The following is an 18,870-nucleotide window of genomic DNA, read 5'->3' as shown; positions in this document are numbered from 1 at the left end:
TTTAAATTAAAATTAATTTTTAATTCATATTTGGGGGGAAGTGAAAACGTTCCATGTCTCAGCTGTGGTGCAGGGACGTGACTGAATACATCTGTCAAAACTTAGTGATAGGGACTTGCCTGGTGGCTCAGTGATGAGGAATCCACCTGCTAATGCAGGGGACACAGGTTCGACCCCTGGTCGGGGAAGATTCCACATGCTGCAGAGGAACTAAGCCTGTGCCCCTCAACTACTGAGCCTGTGCTCTAGAGCCCGAGAGCCACAACTCCTGAAGCCCACGCACCCTAGAGCCTGTACCCTGCAACAGGAGAAGGCACAGCAATAAGAAGGCCATGCACTGCAACTACAGAAAAACCCACGCAGCAACAAAGACACAGCAGAGCCCAATATAAATGTATAAATTATTTTTTAAAACTTAATTATACCTAAAGAAAAGTTGAGTTAAAAAAAAAAATATCTCCTGGAGGGCAGTTTCCTCTTTCATGGAAGGTTGACCGATTCATGCTCCCTGGTTCTGTGTGAATCCCCAGATGGAAACCTGGTTACCTGGAAACACCTTTTGCAATTCACTCCGGTGCTGATTTAGCAAACTTTGTGGGCTGTGTGGGCTTCCCTTGCGGCTCAGCTGGTAAAGAATCCGCTTTACCATTGAAATCCATTTACTGTTTAAAGAATGGCTGTGTGCTCATTGCCAGCCTCCAGGTACCAAAGTGCCCCAAAGGTGGAATGCACTAGATCAAGGATGACTTCTCAGCTCATGGCTCCACCCCCAGGCGGCATCTCCTCCCTCCAGGAGTCCTCAAGGCACCTTTCCCATCAGTCAACCTTGTCTTCCTGTTTTCCTCCTTGTCTTCTTGCCCCAGATGTCCGGTCCTTGACTTGTCTTCCCTGTTATCATTCACTCCCTGGATAATATCCCACTTGAAGGCCCCAAATATCTTCCAATGCTGAGGACTCCTGCTTACCTGTCTCTTGCCTGGATCTTTTCCTCAGGCTAAAGACAGCGGATGTATCTCCACCTGCCAACTCAACATCCTCTTTGGAAATGCAACTCAAACTTAACAAGTCCAATATCAAACTCTGATTTCCCCCTCCCCCAAAACCTGTTCCTCCCCAGGTCTCCCCCAGCTCAGAGCCTGGGAATGCCATCCTTTCATCGCTCAGCTTCCAAAATCATCCTTGGCTCCCTCTTCCTCTCCCTGGCCATCAGGAAATCCTGACTCTTTAGTCTTCAAAAAATACCCAGAGTCCACCTTCCTCTCATCTCATCCATGGCTACTGCCCTGGACCAATGCATCAGTGTTCACCTGAACTGCTGTGATAGCTTTCTGGTTCCACCCTTGTCCCCTGAAGCCCGCCCTGAGCTCCGCAGCTCAGGCAGGTTGGTCCCTCTGCTCCAGTAAGTTCCCACCTCCCTGAGCAGAAGGTCCAGGGTCCTGACAATGACCATTAGACCCCTGTATAACTTAGCCCCAATCTGCACCCGGTTCTTCTCCAGCCTGGTGGCAGCCTGGCTCTTTCCAGACACACCTCATGTATTCTTCGCTCAGGGGCTTTGCACCTGCTGTTCTGTTAGCCTGGGATACTCTGTGCTCCAGTATCTCCCTTCCCTCCGTGTTTGCTGACCCTCATCTTGGACCCAGTGCCTAGATGTGTAACTAGTTGCCTTATAAAGCCTTATAAACCATCATATAAAGCCTAGAGAGGCGAGATTAGGTGGTTTTACTGTCTCCACTCTCCACCCACCGATGGTGTCAGGAAAGAGAAAAGACACAGAACACAGACTTGTCCAATGTGAGAAGTCTCTGTTTCACCTGACCCCCACAGGTAGGTGGCCCCAAACTCAGGGGCGATGGACTCCCACTCAGGGAGAGTTGCCCTCAGGGACGGGTGGTGGGGGTCCCTGTAACCCCAGGCCATCTGGCAAGGTCCCGGGAGAGTGAGCCCTCCCTCTCTCCTTCTTCCCAGCCACACGTTCTTCCCCCAAGTGACGATGCTGTCTGCTGCCAGGGCAGGCGAGGCGATGGCATGACCCGGGCTTATGGATCCGCCCCACAGCCCATCCGTCTGAGGGCAGACGACAGCGCTGCAGAGCCACGTGTTCTCACACACCCGGGCTGCTCGGCCACGTCTGCGTGTAACCAACATCCCCTGTTTTCTGTGTCCCTCTCTGGATTCCTCCCAACTTTCCCCTCGGGATGGTCTGAACCCCCCACAGAGGCTCAACACCGCTGCTCACATCGTCTGCCAGGTCATACGTGGACATCCACCTCCCTGAGTGTCCTGGACAACCTTGCTGAGTGCCTGGAAATTCTTCCCAGTGATTCTGGGCTTCTCTGTTAACTCTAGACTCAGAGGTCACCGAACCCTTCTGGACTCTACTCCAGCTGGACCCTGGGGAGGGCTGAGGGCGCCAAACCAAGAAGCAATCACCGCCGGAGAATGTAGTCCGCGTCCAGGACCATCGAGCTCCGGGATGGCAAATGCGGGTACGGGAGACCCGGGGAACGGCCTGCTCTTCTTGAGTAGCTGCTGCTGCTGCTGCTGCTAAGTCGCTTCAGTCGTTTCCAACTCTGTGCGACCCCATAGACGGCAGCCCACCAGGCTCCCATCCCTGGAATTCTCCAGGCAAGAACACTGGAGTGGGTTGCCATTTCCTTCTCCAATGCATGAAAGCGAAAAGTGAAAGTGAAGTCGCTTAGTCGTGTCTGACTCTTTGAAACCCCGTGGACTGCAGCCCACCAGGCTCCTCCGTCCATGGCAAGAGTGCTGGAGTGGGTGCCGTTGCCTTCTCCACTCCTACTCTTGAGCAGGAATGACAGCTGATGCTGATTGTTGACTTGCAGTTGCTTCCCCGCCTCCCTCCTCCCCTCTTGCCACCAACGGAGAGGGAGCTTCAAGCCAGAATACATTTGAATGGCAAAATAATTTATGCTTCATTAGGGTGCTGGATTTAAAATTAGAAGTTTCTATGCATAATCACATGGACGGTTTAATCTCATTGTTTTGCCACTCATTAGCGACTCTTCTTAGATGTCTGTGACACTAGAGCCTTCAACCTATTTCTAGGCCACCCCTTCCTCCCCTTTCTATAAACTACACCGAATTCATCTTCCTAAAATGCCACCCTGGTCGTTTCGTAAGCCGACTCTAACACACATTGAAGAGTTGGGCACCAAGTGGCACTGAAGATCTTGTATGCTGACCCATGACCTTGTCATCACGTCCACTGCTGCTGGCCGAGCCCACGTACCTGGTAGTCGCTCCAGATCCCTTTGCTCACTCTCTTCTCTCCATCTGGGAGGGAACTTTTCTACCTACCAAAACTCTGCCCACGCTTAAGACTCAACTCAAAAGCTACCTGCCCATGAATTCTCTGGTTATACAACAAGAAGTCTTCTCCCTGCTGCCATCACTGATGCCCAAGCTGATCAAGTCTCTTATTAAATATTCTTATCTAATTGTCCCTGGCACCAGAGATTTTATTCTACAAGCCTTTGTAGCCTATAACAGGGTTCTATGTCATAGATTCTTTTGGATTAAGGGTAAATGAAGGACAGGCCATGTCTCTCCTTAACCCTTTGTGATAGATCAGGGAACAGTAAGACATGTGATACACTCAAAGCACAAAGCTTCCCCTACTGTAGGTGCCTCTAAAATTCTCAGATTCTCGATGTCATTCATAAACTTTCTCTCTGCTCCTAGTCAGCTTCCTTGCCCATCAAACCACACCAGATATTTCTGTTATTTTTCACTGCTGTATTCAAGCTCTGAACCCTAACCATCTCTCCTAACCCTCAGCAAATGACTTTGACTCATATTTCAAAGAAAAGACACCAGAAGCCCTCCTCCCTTGCTTTTCTGGACCTGGGCACAGCCTCACCTCTGTCTTTGGGGCATCTGTTCCTTTCTCTTTCCTCCAGCATCAGGTGTGTTCCTGTTTCTGCTGGAGGCCAGGGCCCCCACCTCACTCTGGTGACCAGCCCGTCTGAGCCATCGTTTATTCCCCTTTCTGCAATGCTTACGACAGTTCTCTATAGCCTTATACCTCATTGAAAATACCCAGGTTCAAACCTCTGCTGCCTCACACAGCCACAGGGACGGGATGGTTAAGTTGGTGTGTCAGCTTGACTGGGCCGCAGAGGCCTCAGGTTCCTGCTTGAACTTTATTTCTAGGCATGTCTGTCAGCGTGTGTCCAGACAAGATTGGCATTTGAATCAGAAGACTGAGTAAAGCCAGTGGCCCTTTACTCGTCCAATCCATTGAGGACCCAAATATCAGGTTGAGCAAAAAAGCTCTTTCCCGTCTTCTGTAGCATTTTATGGAAAAGCCTGAATGAACCTTTAGGCCAACCCAACAGAACAAGGGGGCAGGGGAAGGGATAATTTGTCCTCTCTGCCTGTTTGGTCCTGGGCTTCAGCCTTTTCCTTCCCTGGGACTAGAACTTAAACCACAGACTCTCCCGGTTCTCAGGCCTTTGGGCTCAAGACTAGAGCTGGAGCCCCAGCTGCCCTGGGTCTCTGCTTACAGAGACAGTAGAACTTCTCAACCTGGATAATCACGCGAGCCGATTCCCTATAATGACTCTAGAGAGCCAGTGTGTGTGTGTTAGGCGCTCAGTCGTGTCTGACTCTTTGTGACCCCATGGCCTGTAGCCCTCCAGGCTCCTCTGTCCATAGGGTTCTCCAGGCAAGAATACTGGAGTGGGTTGCCATTTCCTTCTCCAGGGGATTTTCCCCACCCAGGGATCAAACCCTTGTCTTCTGCATTTCGGGCATATTCTTTACCATCTGAGCCACCAGGGAAGCCCACAGAGCTATTAAAACAATTCAAGTATTTCATGGCAACTGGCCAGGGTGACCTCAGCTTCCTTCTCACAAAACAGATGGTTTTGCCTGTGGGTCTTCGCTGTTTGCAGTCCAGAGCCCAGAGGTCCTCTCCTTTGAACAGGAGGCCCCTGTTAGTGTTTTTGCCTAATTGACTTTGTTTTGGATGTATTGGTTCATTTAGTCCTTTTATAGTTGAGTCTTGCTGACTGGAAAACTATTCTCTCCCTTTTTATAATTTTATATAAACTGTATATAAACTACATCTATTATGTGTTCTCTTATAAAAGAAATAGATGCTCATTACAGAGAAAATATAATGCAGATGAGTGAACAGAGTAAAATAAAATACATCCTTCACATCTTTAAATAAATAAATAGTTTTCTTTTTTTTACAAATATTGGATCACAGCATGCATTCAGTTTTGAAACCAGATTTTCACTTAACACTAAACTGTAAACAAATCTCCATGCCATGAAATATCCTGTCATCACAGATTTGCATAGCTCTGTAGAACTCCACTGAATCCATGTACCATAATTCATTCAGCCAATTTCCTATTAATCGGATATTTGGGTTATTTCCAACTTGTAGGGTTCCTCAAGTGATCCCTCCCAAAGAAAAATTCCACCACAGAAATGGCTCCCAATCCTCCGAATGATAGTTTTTCAGCTTCAGCAATTTTTAGATCCAGTAGCCACTGAACACATGTTCTGGTCGTCTCCCCTGCTCCACGGTCTTGTGTTCCCCACAGTCGTGCGTGCATGCTAAGTCCCTTCAGTCTTGTCCAACTCTGTGTGACCCTGTGAACTGTAGCCCCGAAGGCTCCTCTGTTCATGGGATTCTCCAGGCGAGAATGCTGGAGTGGATTGCCAAGCTCTCTTCCAGGGGATCTCTTCCTGACTCAGGGATCAAACCCGAGTCTCTGCTGTCTTCGGCATCAGCAGGTGGGCTCTTTGCCGCTTGGGAAGCGCCACCTGGGGATCCCCTCTGCTCCTGCACCACACTGCTGATCATTGTCACTCTGTATCATTACCTGCCAGGGAAGGGCCGTCTTTACATCTTCCTCAAAGTTTTTTAAAGTATTCTCATATATGTACAGTATTGGCTGGGGAGGTGATACTTCAGCACGATTACAAAAGTATCATTTCTACTGTATAAAAATGAGAAAATACAGATTTTTAAAATAATTGTTTAGAGAGAACCACTGTTAACATTTGAAATCTGTCCTTTCAATCTTTCTCCATGCATAATTTCATAAGTACTTCACCAAAAGTAAAGCCTGTAAGATTATATGCTATAAGATTCTGCCTTCTGGTAGGTTTATATCCAGCAGAAATGTATGTAAATACTCCTTTCCCTAAAGTCACCTCGACACCCAAACATGCATTTTTATAATTAATTAATTTATTTTAATTGGAAGCTAATTACTTTACAATATTGTGGTGCTTTTTGCCATACATTGACATGAATCAGCCACGGGTGTATGTGTTCCCCATCCTGAACCCCCTCCCAACACCCTCCCCATTCCATTCCTCAGGGTCATCCCAGTGCACCAGCCCTGAGCACCCCGTCTCATCATGCACTGAACTTGGACTGGCAATCTGTTTCACATATGGTAATATACATATTTCAATGCTATTCTCTCAAATCATCCCACCCTCGCCTTCTCCCACAGAGTCCAAAACACTGTTCTTTACATCTGTGTCTCTTTTGCTGTCTTGTATATAGGGTCATTGTTACCATCTTTCTAAATTCCATATATATGCGTTAGTATACTGTATTGGTGTTTTTCTTTCTGACTTACTTCACTCTGTATAATAGGCTCCAGTTTCATCTACCTCATTAGAACTGATTCAACTGTATTCTTTTTAATGGCTGTGTAATATTCCATTGTGTATATGTACCACAGCTTTCTTATCCATTCATCTGCTGATGGACATCTAGGTTGCTTCCATGTCCTGGCTATTATAAACAGTGCTGCAATGAACACTGGGACACACGTGTCTCTTTCAGTTCTGGCTTCCTCCATGTGTATGCCCAGCAGTGGGATTGCTGTGTCGTATGGCAGTTCTATTTCCAGATTTTTAAGGAATCTTCTCGCTGTTCCATAGTGGCTGTACTAGTTTGCATTCCCACCAACAGTGTAAGAGGGTTCCCTTTTCTGTGAACCCTCTCCAGCATTTATTGTTTGTAGACTTTTGGATCGCAGCCATTCTGACTGGTGCGAGATGGTACCTCATTGTGGTTTTGATTTGCATTTCTCTGATAATGAGTAATGCTGAGCATCTTTTCATGTGACAAACATACATTTTTGAAGCTTTGTCAATTTAATACCTGGTTTTAATTTGCAGTTCTCTGAAGACTAGTGAAGTTTAACATCACTTTAAGAGATTTACTGGCATTTTTACTCCTTCGCATGAGATGGCTTAAATATCTGTGGCTCCTGTTGTCATTTGAGAGTTGGAGATGTGCTCATTGAATAATAAAAAGCTCTTTACATGTGAAAGTTCAATCCTCTGAACTATTTCACACAATTGCTCTTACCATTTGTTTTTAGGACTTGTTTATATTTAGAAGTTTAAAATTGCTTGTTTGAGCAAATGTGTCTTTTTCTAGATTCTGTCCTTGTTTTAATACTTAGAGAGCTCTTCCTCAGCCCTTCTTCACCTTGAGCAGCGACATGGTTTTACTTTCATTATTTTACTTTTTTTAATCCTCTGGAACTTCTTTTGCTACATAACATGACAGATATCACTTTTCATTTTTCCAGCCACCTCACTCCATTTATAGAAAATACTTGCCTTCCTGGTGAGTTAAACGCCAGTTTGATCATCTAAGGGCTTCCCAGGTGGCTCAATGGTAAAGAATCCACCTGTCAAGCACAAGACGCAGGTTTCAATCCCTGGTCCAGGAAGATCCCCTGGAGAAGGAAATGGCCACCCACTCCAGTGTTCTTGCCTGGGAAATCCCATGGACAGAGACTGGTGGGCTGCAGCCCACAGGGGTTGAAAGAGAGCCGGACACGACCGAGCTACTAAACAACAGTAACAACTTCATTGTCTAACCGTTTGTGGTTTCTGTCTCTGAGTCTCCTGCTCTCTTCCTTTTAACTTCCACTGAACCTTTTGTCACTGCCACACTGAAGAATCATGGGTGCTCTAACCTGTCTTTTGCAATCTGATAAGGCAGATATTCTGGAGAAGGCAATGGCATCCCACTCCAGCACTCTTGCCTGGAAAATCCCATGGACGGAGGAGCCTGGTGGGCTGCAGTCCATGGGGTCGCTAAGAGTCGGACTCGACTGAGCGACTTCACTTTCACTTTTCACTTTCATGCATTGGAGAAGGAAATGGCAACCCACTCCAGTGTTCTTGCCTGGAGAATCCCAGGGACGGGGGAGCCTGGTGGGCTGCCGTCTATGGGGTTGCACAGTCAGATACAACTGAAGCGACTTAGCAGCAAGGCAGATGTTCTCTCAGCATTCTTCTTGTATTGAATTTCCTGAACATTGATGTGAATTTATTTTTCCAGAATTCTCTCCTCTACACCTTGCCCAATTTTCTATTTTGCTGGTATAGAGAAAAGCTATTAACTAATTTTTTTTTAATTGGAGGAGAGCCATAGGCTAGCTTACTAAACATTTTTATAAATTCTAACTAATATTTGGGGAAAGGGCTTCCCTGATGGCTCAATGGTAAAGAATCTGCCTGCAATGCACGAGACACAGGTTCGATCCCTGGATTGAGAAAATCCCCTGGAGAAGGAAATGGCAACCCACTCCAGTATTCTTGCCTAGAAAATCCCGTGGACAGAGGAGCCTGGTGGGCTACAGTCCATGGGCTCACAAAGAGTTGGACAAGACTGAAGCGATTGAGCATGAACACGGTATTTTTTCAGTTGATTCACTTGGATTTTCCAAATAACTGTATCATCTGCAAGTAATGGTTGCTCATTTTGATTTCTTTACTGTGTATTGTTCGTTCTTTTCCCTAGTTGTCACATTGGCTAAGCTTCCCGAGGGGTGTAGAATACTGCTAGACCTCCCCTTGGCCTCAGGCTTCCATACACCAAAACTCGTACTTATGTGATGCTTCTGGCCTCCTTCTAATCTTGTATCTTTCACTCTGGGAGCACTTTATTGGTATCTTTGGAGAAAGAATTTGCTTGCCCGGCTTAGGCCCCTTTGGATTCACCTGGGATCTGCCCATCTGAGAATAAGGGACTCTGTGGTCTCTCTGACTCTCTGGAACAGTCAGGCCTCGGGTGTGGGTGGGGAAAGGAGGGTCAGGGACTGTGCAGCTTGCCTAATTCAGGATTTGCTAGCAAGTTCCTACTTCAGTTGGCTTTCTCAGTAGTGAAGCTAACACTCGGAGTGCCATTTGTCTGATGCCTCCTCTCAGTTGATTCCAAAGTGAGACAAGGAAGATGTAATAACATGATATTGGCTTGCTGTTTTGTTCTTAATGGTAGTAAAAACTAATCTCTGTTTTAGCATAAATATGAGGTAGGTTGGCACTTTTAGAAAGATAATCTCTATCATGTAAGAAAGTATTCTTTGATCTAGTCTACTACCAGTTTTGATAAGAAATAAACATTGCATGTTATAAAATACTGTTTTCTTGTCTATTGAGATGATGTATGGTTTTCTCCTTTGACATATTATGAGATAAAATTTAGTAGTGTGTAAAATTTGCTCAGTTGTGTATGACTCTTTGCGACCCCATGGACTATACAGTCCATGGAATTCTGTAGGCCAGAATACTGGAGTGGGTAGCCTCTCCCTTCTCCAGGGGATCTTCCCAACCCAGGAATCAAACCAGGGTCTCCTGCATTGCAGGCAGATTCTTTACCAGCTGAGCCAAAAGGGAAGCCTAAGAACACTGGAGTGGGTAGCCTATCCCGTCTCCAGCAGATCTTCCCAACCCAGGAATTAAACCAGGGTCTCCTGCATTGCAAGTGAATCTTTACCAATTGAACTATCAGTTCAGTTCAGTTCAGTTCAGTCGCTCAGTTGTGTCCAACTCTTTTCGACCCCATGAATCGCAGCATGCCAGGCCTCCTGGTCCATCACTATCTCCCAGAGTTCACTCAAACTCACGTCCATCGAGTCAGTGATGCCATCCAGTCATCTCATCTCTGTCGTCCCCTTTTCCTCCTGCCCACAATCCCCCCAGCATCAGTCTTTTCCAATGAGTCAACTTTCACATGAGGTGGCCAAAGTACTGGAGTTTCAGCTTGAGCATCATTCCTTCCAAAGAAATCCCAGGGCTGATCTCCTTCAGAATGGACTGATTGGATCTCCTTGCAGTCCAAGGGACTCTCAAGAGTCTTCTCCAACACCACAGTTCAGAAGCATCAATTCTTCAGTGCTCAGCTTTCTTCACAGTCCAACTCTCACATCCATACATGACCACTGGAAAAACCACAGCCTTGACTAGATGGACCTTTGTTGGCAAAGGAATATCTCTGCTTTTCAATATGCTATCTAGGTTGGTCATAACTTTTCTTCCAAGGAGTAAGTGTCTTTTAATTTCAGGGCTGCAATCACCATCTGCAGTGATGTTGGAGCCCCCAAAAATAAAGTCTGACACTGTTTCCACTGTTTCCCCATCTATTTCCCATGAAGTGATGGGACCAGATGCCTATCAGGGAAGCCTAAAACTTATCAGTAGATTATTTTTTAAATAAATTTGGCAATCTGCAACAAACTCTACTTGGTCATATAAATTCTTTCAACACATTGTTGGATTTGATTTGCTGATGTTTTACATAGAATTTTTGCAGTTGTATTTGTAATTGAAATTGGCCTAGCTTTGTTATTATTGCTATGATTACTATCATGTTTTTCATGTTTCACTTTGGCTTTTCTGTGAATATTTCCTGGATTATTTTTAAACTTTTGTCGACAAAATCGATGTGCTGTGGTTTCCTGTTCCTGCCTTATTCAGCTTTTGTTTCTTTCTACCTTATTAAAAGTTACCCATTTCATTGAGACTTTCAGACAAACTAAAATATATTTTCTTGAAGATTTAAAATTCTATTCTGTATCTAGTTATAGCCTCTTTTCTCCCAAGGGTACATATTTTGCCTTCCTTTTGCTTTTTACTGATCTTACTAGAGATTTTTTCATCTCTTTTTTCAAAATAACATTGAATTTTTAAATCACCTTCAGTTCAGTTCAGTCACTCAGTCATGTCTGACTCTTTGCAACCCCATCAACTGCAGCACACCAGGCTTTTTGACTTAAATTCTTAAATTCTGAACTTAAACCATCTTAACTATTTAAGTTAACTAAGTTATTCTATTTCATTATTTTCTAAATTTATTATCTCTACTTGGTTTCTTGCTTTCTTGGCTTTATTTTTATATTACTTCTCTGTTGCTGAGATGAATGCTTAATTCCTTTATCTTCCTTCTTTCTTGATATATAATAAAAGCATCAAAGGCTATGAATTTTTCTGAGAACAATATTAGCTGTCTCACACAAATGTTGTCATACAATGCCCTCATTGTCATTCATCTGAAACAATTTCTTACACTGATTTGATTTATCCTATAACCTTTGAGTTGTTCATAAAAAGTACATATGTTTGTTTTAAATATCCAAGTGCTTTGATGATTTTGCCTATCGAAGACTATTGTTACCTTTTCATTTTTTCACTTGCAACCAGAGAACATAAATACATTCACTGGAAATGTATTCATATTTCCTTTATGTTCTAGGGTATGAACACATGTCCATGTGACACACACATATGAAAAGTCTGTGCTGTTGATTAACATTCTATGAAATAAAATATGTATCTACTGCATCTGTGTGTTTATCATATAAAAATAGACACCATATCTGCCCTGCCCAAGACACTGGGCAGTTTCCTACTGATTTCTGTCCAGTTATTATCTTGGTTGAGAAGAGTTTTTCTTTTTCTCACACCATTATCCAGTTGCAAGTCACTTGCTCATTTTTCTACTGGGCTGCGTGCCTTTTTTAAATAGATTTGTAAGCACTTTCTTTTCAGTGGGCTTGTGGGTACCCAAACCACTAAGAGTGAGCGTCTCACCAGTGACAGGTCACTGAGGGGAAGAGCAGAAGGACTAGACAATGCTGGAGACACCAACATCATCCGCACAAGGTGCTCCTGGGCTGGCAGGCTAACCTTTGACACACGGGGTCAAAGGTGAGCTAAGGGACCCTTGTGCCCTGGGTCAGTCCCCATGGAGCCTCCTGGGGCTCACAGGGGAGTCTTACTCCTGTCTGTCTGGGGTATTTCTCCACTCATCCTCCACCTCCCCCACATCAGATCATTTTCTGGTTTCAGAGTATGAAGGAACTCTCAGCAAAAGCTGCCCTGGATATTTCTGCCTGGTGTCTGTTTCTGTTGTTTTTTCTTTGCAATAGCCTGTCATTATCTTTTTATATTATGAAGTATGATATACACAGAGAAAGTAAAATTGAAGTCGCTCAGTCATGTCCGACTGTTTGAGATCCCACGGACTGTAGCCTACCAAGCTCCTCCGTCCATGGCATTTTCCAGGCAAGAGTACTGGAGTGGGGTGCCATTGCCTTCTCCAGAGGATCTTCCTGACCCAGGAAAGATCCCAGGTCTTCTGCGTTGCAGGCAGACGCTTTACTGTCTGAGCCACCAGGGAAGCTCCTATACATATCTGAAGTATATACAGAGAACTTCCCACTTAACACACACACACTCATCTGCTCCATGGATCATCAGTAACACCCCTGTAACCACCAACCAGATCAAGAAGTAAAACTTTACCTGAAATTTCCCACCTTCTCCCTCTTCTCTCTCCTGAAAGATCAATCACTATCTTGATTTAGACTCCTGTAGTTTCCTTTCGCCCGTTTTCTAATCTTTATGTAAACCGTGTCACATGGAATTCACTCTTTGGTGTCAAGCAACTTTCATCTGTTCAACACTGTGTTTGTGAGAGTTAAGCTCTGTTGCAGGTGACTGTGGTAAATTCCCCTTCATTGCTGAATCCTTCCTGTTGTAGGAACACCATTTATTTATCCATTCTACTGTTAATGTGCAATCGAATTGTTTCCAGTCTGAGGCATTAGGAGTGATGCTGTTATGACCATTCCTGAACATGCTTTTTATGGGAATGTGCAAACATCTGTTGGGCATTTATCTGGGAGGGAGATAGGTTTGTACCTAGATGTACATGCTTCAGCTTGAGTAAATAATCCCAGTTTTCTAAAGTGGTTGCACCAGCTTATGCCCTAGTAGTTTTGGAAAATTGCTTCAAATCATCAAAATTAAATTGCAGGCACTCTGGATGCAGTGCAGAGGTATTTCAGTGGGGCTTTAACTTGCATTTCTTGGGTAATTAATGAAAGTAAACAGCAAATAGATGGGGAGACAGATGGTGACTGCAGCCTTGAATTAAAAGATGCTTGCTCCTTGGAAGAAAAGCTATGACCAACCACAGCATATTAAAAACCAGAGACATTACTTTACCAACAAAGGTCCATATAGCCAAGGCTATGACTTCTCCAGTAGTCACGTATGGATGCAAGAGTTGGACTATAAAGAAAGCTGAGTGCTAAAGAATTGGTGCTTTTGAACTGTGGTGCTGGAGAAGACACTTGAGAGTCCCTTGGACTGCAAGGAGATCCAACCAGTCAATCCTAAAGGAAATCAGTCCTGAATATTCACTGGAAGGACTAATGCTGAAGCTGAAACTACAATACTTTGACCACCTGATGCGAAGACCTGACTCATTGGAAAGGACCCTGATCCTGGGAAAGATTGAAGGTGGGAGAAGGGGACGACAGAGGATGAGATGGTTGGATGGCATCACTGACTCAATGGACATGAGTTTGAGTAAACTCTGGGAGTTGGTGATGGACAGGGAAGCCTGGCGTGCTGCGATTCATGGGGTCGCAGAGTCAGATACGACTGAGAGACTGAACTGAACTGACCGAAAGTAAGCCCCTCAACATTTGTGTATTTCTACTTGGATACCCTGTTTGAGGATGTATCCATGCAAGTCTCTGGTATATGTTTATACTTGGTGGTCTCCCTTTTTCTGATTTGCAGGAATTCTTTATGTAATCTGAAAGTGAGCACTTTGTCTGTTTGACATTTTGCAGTTATCTTTCCCCATTTTTTTCTCACGAGATGATGCTTATGAAATATTTTTCAATTCCTTTCATGACTGAAGATCTCTTTCTGATTTCTCATACATGAACATTAGATTGGCTGAAAATGGAGTTCTTTGAGACAGTATTTTCCCCTCAAAACTTTGGGGGGGTTATTCTGTTGCTTTGTGCCACTTTATTATTACATGAAGAAAACTGCTACCAATTAGATAGTGTGGCTTTTCTACTGTAAACCTGTAAGAATTGTTCCTTTTTCCTTGAAATACCAAAATGTCATTGAAATATGTTAGGCATATTTCTAAATATCTTTCCAAAAAGTCTCTTGAAGGCTACTTTAAAGACAATTAAATCTTTTATTTTTAAAGATGCTTAAAGAGAATTTTAATTTGGAGAAAATATATTCTTCAGCTCAGGAAACTTATTATACCCAATTTTTTTCTTGTTATGGTCTACCATAATATTGAGTTGGCCAAAAGATTTATTCTGGTTTTTAAAAAATTGTATGCAAATATCAAACGAACTTTTTGGCCAACCCAATAAACCAGAACAGATCGGGGGCTTAAAAAACAAACTTATTTCTCACAGTTCTGGAGGCTGGGAAGTCCAGGATCAAGATGCTGACAAAGTAGGTGTCATTCTGAAGCCTCTGCTCTTGTTCATAGGTGGCCACCACCTCACCATATGCTTACATGGCCTTCCCTCTGTGTGCCCAGGGAGAGGGGTCCTTAGCGGTTCTTCTATAAGGATACCAGTTTTATCAGATCAGCCCTGCCCCACACTCAGCACTTCATTGAATCTAAGCCACCTGTTTAAAAGCCCTGTCCCCACCAGAGTCACATAAGAGATTAGGGCTTCAACATATGGGTTTGGCTGGGGACACAATTCAGTCCACAGCATAACTTACTTTGCATTATTTCCTTGTTTACATGTTATATTCTTTCTGCTCCTATTTCTCCTAAGATATAATGAAATTCCTAAATTTGTCTTCAATGTTACTTTTCTTTATATGCTCTTTTTGTCCCCTTTATAGTCTGAGCATGAGAAATTTTCTCTGTCTGGTCTTTTAAATCACTGATCTGATTTTCTGCAATCTCCAATCACTGTGTCCATTTCATTTTAAGACTTAAAGTAATGGTTTTCATCTCAGAGCAATCTTCCTTCATCTCCTTTTCCGTATACACAATGTTCATCCAGATTCTCAGTGGCACCATGAATCAGAGATTTTCTCAAATTTTCTTTATGCAGCAACTGTTTCATAAAGAGACATTTGCTCTGATGATTCAAAATAACCTATCCTTTTGCTCTTCTGAATCAGAGTTCATGTTGGTTTATCCTTGGGTGGGGAAGGAGAGAGGGAAGAATGAGATTCATAGCTTTCTAAAAACAGTGGTTCAGGTGGAGGAATAATTATGTATTATTTCATAGAAAATTACCCCCAAAACCTAACCGCATAAAGCAACAAGCACTTATGATTTTTCAGTTTCTGTGGATCAGGAATCCAGGCATGACTCATTGGAGGAGGCTCAGCTCAAAGCTCTTCATGAGGTTGTTGTCATGTCAAGATCCAACTAGGCTGATGACTCCAGGGCCAGGCCCCCTCAGTGACAATTGGCAGCCTCAGAATATCCGCTTTCAAGTTCACTCACCTGGGACCCTCCACGATGCTGCCTCAACACACGGAAGCTGGCTTCCTCCAGCACCAGCAGTTTGAGAGGGAGAGAAAGACCATCCAGAACAGAAGCTGCGGTCCCTCTGTGACCTAACCTCCAAAGTGAAGCCATCTCCTTTGCTGTGCCGTGCCAGTTAGGACCAGGTCCCCGAGTCCACACTCGAGGGGAGGGGATGATGCGGCATGCAGAGATCTGAGATGGGTCAGCAGGGCCATCGCCCAAGTTGCCCACTACAGTTGGGTAGATCATGGACCGTGTGTGTCCCTGAGGTCAAAGATTTTCAGACCCAGACTAGAGAACTGCGTGTGTGCTAAGTCGCTTCAGTCATGTCCAGCCCTTTGCAACCCCTTGGACTGCAGCCCACCAGGCTCCTCTGTCCGTGGGATTCTCCAGGCAAGAATACTGGAGTGGGTAACCATGCCCTCCTTCAGGAGATCGTCCTGATCCAGGGCTTGAACTTCGGTCTCCTGCATTGCCGGCACAGCCTTTACCACCTGAGCTGCCAGGGAAGCCGCTTTTAGCATATAACCCTCTGGAATGGCTGGTGCGATGCTCCCTTCTGAAACATGCATGACTGAAACTGGAAGGTCTTCAGGAGCAGAATGTAACTAAGATGCTGATGTTCTTGGGGCACCCGGAGGGGCTTGGGGCCCTTCCCCAACCTGCAGAAGAGGCAAGACCCACCCCACACCCATCCCAGGGCTCCTCTCCCACTCACACCTATGGTGAGCTGGCCCACCCTATCTCAGTCTTGCCTGTCCTGTTTCTCACAGAGATTCCTCAACACTTTTGTCATAGCGAGGCACTTCGCCCTTAACTTCAACCGAATACACATCTTCTGCCCTTTTCTCCCCTTTCTTTATTTCCGAGACTATCTAAGATGGGAGGGCTTCACACCTGAAAGCAGATTACAAACTTTGCCTCTGCATCCTTGAATTGGTCAAGGTCAGACCAGCGGTACACAGACTGCTTTGCTCCATCAGGTTGATTTGCTATTTATTTCTTTTTGGCCACGTCAGTTCTTCAGTTGCAGAACTCAGGATCTCCACCGCATCCTGCAGGATCTTTCACTGTGGTGCATGGACTCTCCAGATGCGGCTCACGGGCTCCAGGGCACTCGGGTTCAGCAGTTGTGGCGTGTGGGGTCTCAGTTCCTGACCAGGAACTGAACCTGCCACCTTTGCATTGCAAGGCGGATTTTTAACCCCTGGGCCACCAGGGAAGTCCCTATCAGATTGATTTTGCCTTTTAACCCTCAGAAGTCAAACTTTCCACCTTACAATATTGTGGCTCAATAGGTGATGCCCTGTCTCCCCAACCGACATCAGTGACACCCACAATTAGCTGGATCACTCTTGGAAAGCCATGACCCTGGTGGTCTTGGCTCAGCAAGGTGTCTCTTGATCAGGAGAACACCCTCTAGCCACTCGAGATTATTTCAAAGCACTTGCCGTTCTTTCTTTATCCAGTTCCTACCTACGTCACAGCCACTCCTGGGCCTTTGCTCGCTAAGTCCTTTTAATGTTCCCAGTCCCTGCCTCAGTCCTTGGTCCTCTTTACTTCCCTCCCATCCCTTCCCCATCTTTTTTCACAAGACCGCATCTCAAAAGAAAGAGCAAAATAGAAAAGAAGGAAGAGGAATAAACTCAGAGAGGGCAGATTTGGGCACAGTGGGGGGTCTGAATGCAAAGAACGGCCACACAGTTCTGAAAAGCATGGTGAACTCTGAGTAAATTCTATGGATTGTATCAAAGTCAAAAAATAAAGAGCACATCCCAAAGATGCATTTGCATCTTAGCTCTGCCGCTTACTGCTCCGTGATGATGAGAGCTCCTGCCTCGCAGGATGGTTGAGAGAAGAGGTGTTCATATATGTAGCATCTTTAGAAGACTGCCTGGCATACAACAGAACTGTATAAGAAGTACACAGTATATAGTATATTATATACTACGCTACAGTTTTTAGTACATTCTATACCGTATACCACAGTATATAGTATATTATATACTGCAGTATATAGTGGGTATATTATATACCACATACTACAGTATATAGCATATTCTATACCACATACTACAGTACTTAGTGGGCTTCCCTGAGAGCTCAGTTGGTAAAGAATCCGCCTGCAATGCAGGAGACCTGGTTCAATTCCTGGGTCAGGAAGATCCACTGGAGAAGGGATAGGCTACCCACTCCTGTATTCTTGGGCTTCCCTTGTGACTCAGCTGGTAAAGAATCTGCCTGCAATGTGGGAGACCTGGGTTCGATTCTATTAACTAGTTGTGTCAATAGAAATAGAAATTAACTATTTCTTAAAATGGTAGAACTCATCAGAGGAACTATCTGGAACTGAGTTTGGGGGAGAGGCTCAGATGGTAAAGAATCTGCCTGCAATGCAGGAGACCTGGGTTCAATCCCTGGGTCGGGAAGATTTCCTGGAGGAGGGAAAGGCTACCCACTCCAGTACTCTGGCCTGGAGAATTCCATGGACCAAACAGACACGGATTATACAAGAGTCGGACATGACTGAGTGACCTTCACTTCACAGTATATAGTATACTATATTCTCAGCATATCAAGAAATGCCTGGCATATATGAGAGGTCAAAAAGTGTTTATTGATGGGGGGAATAAATTAGGAATTTGGAATAAACAAATATACCATACATAAAATAGATAAACAAGGACCTACTCTATAGCATAGGGAACTATATTCAACATCTTGTAATAACTTAGAATGGAAAAGAATAGGTATAGATATTTTGTTGCTATTGTTCAACACTAAGTTGTGTCCAGTTGCTTGCAACCCCGTGGACTGCAGCACACCAGGCTCCTCTGTCCTTCACTATCTCCCAGAGTTTGCTCAAACTCATGTTCATTGAGTCAGTGATGCTATCTAACCATCTCATCTTCTGCCGCTGTCCCCTTCTCCTTCTGCCCTCAATTTTTCCCAGCATCGGGGTCTTTTCAGGTGAGTTGTCTCTTTGCATCAGGCAGTCAAAGTATTGGAGTTTCAGCTTCAGCATCAGTCCTTCCAAAGAATACTGAGGGTTGATTTCCTTTAGGATCGACTGGTTTGATCTCCTTGCAGTCCAAGGAACTCTCAAGAGTCTCCTCCAGCACCACAGTTTGAAAGCATCAATTCTTTAGCACTCAGCCTTCTTTACGGTCCAGGTCAGCCCCAGGCTGGTGAGTCCACTGGGTTAGACAGTGAGATTTGAGTCGAGAGCACTCGAGGGCTGACCT

The sequence above is a fragment of the Bos indicus x Bos taurus genome, chromosome 3 (assembly GCF_003369695.1).
Source record: "Bos indicus x Bos taurus breed Angus x Brahman F1 hybrid chromosome 3, Bos_hybrid_MaternalHap_v2.0, whole genome shotgun sequence".
Lineage (NCBI taxonomy): Eukaryota > Metazoa > Chordata > Mammalia > Artiodactyla > Bovidae > Bos > Bos indicus x Bos taurus.
Note: the sequence above shows the minus strand (reverse complement) of the source record.